The 4,567-nt window shown below is 40.1% G+C and overlaps 1 pseudogene; it reads left to right on the forward strand.

Moving 5' to 3' along the window:
- Positions 1-3,418: 3,418 nt before the first annotated feature.
- LOC143934888 (heat shock protein beta-11 pseudogene) lies at positions 3,419-4,342 on the forward strand (annotated as a pseudogene).
- The last annotated feature ends 225 nt before the right edge of the window (positions 4,343-4,567 follow it).

A 4,567-nucleotide genomic window follows, 5' to 3' on the forward strand; every position in this document is an offset into this window, starting at 1 on the left:
AGAGCAGTTATGTCCTTAGATGCGAAAAAAGCCTTCGATAGTGTGGAGTGGCATTATTTGAGGAGGGTGTTAGCGGCATTTCAATTTGGTCCGAGATTTATGCAATGGATAAGAGTACTGTATACAGGTCCAAGGGCGAAAGTGAGAATAAACGGGGAATGTTCAGAGGGGTTCCATTTGGAGAGGGGGACAAGACAGGGGTGCCCTTTGTCGCCCCTGCTTTTCGCCCTCTCGATTGAGCCTCTGGCTATAGCCTTGAGAGAGGCGCAGGATATCCGGGGGTTTAAAAGAGGGAATGAAGAGGAAAAGGTTGCTTTGTATGCAGACGATGTACTGTTGTTTTTAGGGGACACGGGGCCCTCATTGGTGGCGGCAATGACTCTGATAAAAGAATTCGGGTATTTCTCTGGACTCGAAATTAACTGGGAAAAATCTGCTCTCCTACCAGTGGAACCCCTCGATACCCCATTGCCAGTACAGGTATCCCAAATAGAAATAGTTAAACAAATGAAGTACTTGGGAGTGAATATGACGGCAGACCCAAGGCAGTATATAGCAGGGAATTTAGTTCCACTTATGTCAAAATTAAAGCGTAAAATCAGAATATGGAAGAACCTCCCCTTGTCAGTAGCCGGTAGGTGCAATTTAATTAAGATGGTGTGGATGCCTCAAATATTATATGTTATACAAAATTCACCGGTTTGGATTCCAAAATATTGGTTTAAAAAAATGGAAAGTTTGTTTAGAGAGGTGATATGGAAGAACGGTGTGGCAAGAATTAGTTTACAAGTACTACAGAGACCAAGGGAAATGGGTGGGATGGCACTACCTAATATGAGATACTACTTTCTGGCTGCCCAAATACAGTATATGAGGGGAGGTGGCCTGGCAGTGGTGACGGGAAGGGGGGGTGGTCCCTTGGGGAGGGATACCCCACATAATACGGTCGCGGAAGCAGTGGAAGCCGTCTCATTTAGGACCAGTTGCCCCACAGTCCAACTGATGGTAAAGTGTTGGGAGGAGGTAAAAGTAATATTGGGGTATAGAGGATATACAGAATTCTCACCAATATGGGAATATAAAAATTTAGAGGAAATTAAGAAAATGGGGAGATTAGTAGAATGGGATCGGAGGGGTGTACACTTCTTAGCGCAACTATACAGGGACGGGAGACTGAAAACATTTCAGGAACTAAGGGACGAATATGGGTTACCGGCTTATTACCTCCTTAATTATATACAAATTAAACATGCGTTAGAGGCACAATTTAGAGACAGGAAGTTGGAATGGAGTAAGATGCCTGTACTCGGGAGAATTATAAGTTGTAATATATCGAAAGGAGTTATCTCTGAGATCTATAGGTATCTAAAGGGAACAGAACAAGAAGGGGTAATAGAGGAGAAAAAAAAGGTAAAATGGGAAAGAGAGGTGGGCCCAATATCGGTAGAACAGTGGGAAAAGGTTCTGGCATTGGGGGCGAAAGTTTCCTTATCTCCATCACATATTATATCTCAAATGTATTTAATCCATAGGGTATATTACACTCCTCTTAAATTGTTTAGATTTGGGAGTAGACAGGATGCAGAATGCCAAAGGTGTGGAGACCGAAGAGGAGATTTAATACATATGATTTGGCGATGCCCAAGATTATATAGATATTGGGTAGGAATAATAGGGAAAATTAATAAAGTGTTTGGGTTATCACTGGAAGTAGAAGCTAAAATCTGTATAATGGGATTGATAGAAGAAGAGGAGGCACGAGGGGATATCCACACAGCTGTTATTAGATGCCTTTTTCAGGGGAGGAAATCAATTGCGTTTAAATGGCAGAGGAGGGAAGCGCCTACAGTAAAGGAATGGATGGAAAGGGTGAAAGATAACATAAAAAAGGAGGAATACATATATAGGAAAAGAGGTAATTATGGGAAGTTTGTTAAAATATGGGGAAAGTGGGGTGAGCAATGAGAAAGGGTGAGTAAGATGTAAGAGTGATGGATGAAGGAGGGAATGAATGAGAGGTGGGGAGGGGGATGGGAGAAGGGAACGAGTAATTTGTTTAAGTTTGATGTTATTTAAAATTTTTGTATAATTGTGAATTGAATATTATCGGCGGAGGGAATGGGAGGGGGAGAGGGCTGATAGGGGGAGGGGGGATGGGAGGGGGGGATATGGGAAACTTGTTTGTAAGGGGAATTATTGTATGCGATTATTTTGTGGCAATATTTGTGAATTTGAATGTAAAGCAAATAAAATAAAAAATGTTAAAGAGTAAAAAATTATTTAATTTTTTTATTGCATTTTTGTATCTTTTTGACCCCATATCTCATATTTAAGAGGTCCTATAATGCTTTTTTTTCTATTACAAGGGATGTGTACATTTATTAGAAATAAAAGTGACATCATTTTTTTTTAAAGAACAGTCTAAAAATAAAAGGAAAAATAAATAATAATAAAAAAAAAAAAATTTAAGCGCACCCCGTCCCGCCGACCTCGTGTGCAGAAGCAAACCACACATGTGAGGTATCACCACGATCCTCGAACCACAGCCCTAGACCTCCTTTGCAAATCAAAACATGCAACCTGTAGAATTTTTTCAACATCACCTATGGAGATTTACAAGGGTAAATGTTCGTCACCATTCCACAAGTGGGCGCAATTTTTAAACGTGACATGTTGGGTATCAATTTACATGGCGTAACATTATCTTTCACAACAGAAAAAAAAACTTTACTGTTGTCTTATATTTTAATTCAAAAAAGTGTATTTTTCCCCAAAAAAGTGCGCTTATAAGACCGGTGCGCAAATACGATGTGACAGAATGTGTTGCAACGACCACGATTTTATTCTCTAGGGTGTTAGAAAAATATATATATAATGTTTGGGGGTTCTAAGTAATTTTCTAGCAAAAAAAATGTTTTTTTAATTTGTAAACACCAAAATCTCAGAAAGAGGCTTGATCCTTAAGTGGTAACTAAAATGTTAAAGGTGATGTAGCCCATTCAACCAATAATCAGTCAGCTTTAATTTTTCTTTTTTTTTCAGCAGACTCATTTTCATTGGATTTCTAGGAGTTGCTGCAGATATTATTAGTCTTTGCACTACCTTGTAATTAAGCCCCAGTAGTGCGCTGGTGGTCATATCTGTGATCAATATATGAGTACAACACGAATATGCATACTGTACTCTGTATGTACATATGCATAATACTGTAAGTGCACACATACACGTGGGAAAAAAGTCAGTTGTGGAAAAGGAATTTAAATCTCTGCTGTCTCTTTGACGCCTCTCAGCGATGCCTCATTTAGGAACTATTGGGTGACAATGCAAAGCATTGCATTGCCTTAAGTCACTGTGTTATTTTGGGTACAGATGGTTCAGAGCTGTTTTTAGCATGTTATTGAGACAGAAGGCTGTCTGTCTGAGTCACAGGGCATATGATGAGGACATTGAATAATAACTGTGTCATGTTGGCCAGGACTTTGGGATGTAAGAAAAGTCTGGAAGTTCAAGCAACAAGTATAAAAGGGTTCTTGGGACTATATTCCCCACATCAGACTAGAAGCTGCAATAGATTGATATTTCCTGCAAAGAACTTCCAAGACATCATGTTGAGCCTTCAGCTGGCTAGGAATGGCTCCCCAAGCCCTCTTGTCCCCTTCCTGAGGCCTCTGTGGCCCCTGTCCAGAGACATCTTTACCAGCCTGGAGCAAGATATGATTCGCACTGTAGAAGAGATCCGAAGTAGTATGAAGCTCATGGACAAGTTTCATCATCAGCTGCTGCAGGAAATGACACTTCAAGAGAACAAGACTCTACCTGTACTGAGCAGCACCGAAACAAAGGCCATCAAGGATGACTTCATCCTAACCTTGGATATTCAAGACTTCTCCCCCCAAGAGCTGACAGTCAAAATGCTTGGAAGTAAACTGCTCGTGAGTGGGGCCAAGGAATCCAAGATGGATGATGGGAAAGGATCCTTCTCCTACAAGTGCCAGATCTTCAGGAAAGAGGCAGACCTCCCTCAGGATGTGAAAGCTGAAGATATCACCTGTACAGTAACCACCGATGGGCACCTGCAGATACAAGCTTCACGTGTACCTGTGCCAAGCGTTCAGGAAAGGACTGTGCCCATACAGCTTCCACCAGCACTTTCTCAATTAAAGGTCCCGAGTTCCGTGTGCACCAAGGAATCGAGATCCTAATATGAACAGTCTTATATATACACGTATTATCGCATCCAAGATTTTTATTTTCAATCATAAAGATTTTGGCTTTTATAAAGTTGTAAGAATTCCTGTTACTAGATGATATTCAAAACAAATAAATGAGTCCTTATAATATATTCCCATTGTATGGCATTTATATGTTTGGAATGTGATACAGTACAATGTGTTTACATTTATTTTTTTACTGCTAAAATATACAATGGCAATTCCTACTGCATATCAGGTTCTTTTGATGCTGGTGCTTTTATTCAAGCACATGAGGGTCTATGTATAAAACAATAGCTTTTGTGACAAACATCAGGAAGAAAATTGCCTTACTTCCTCTATTATGTGTTATTCCT

The sequence above is a fragment of the Lithobates pipiens genome, unplaced genomic scaffold, assembly GCF_037356315.1.
Source record: "Lithobates pipiens isolate NorthernLeopardFrog02 unplaced genomic scaffold, aLitPip1_a1.2 Scaffold_28, whole genome shotgun sequence".
Classification (NCBI taxonomy): Eukaryota; Metazoa; Chordata; class Amphibia; order Anura; family Ranidae; genus Lithobates; species Lithobates pipiens.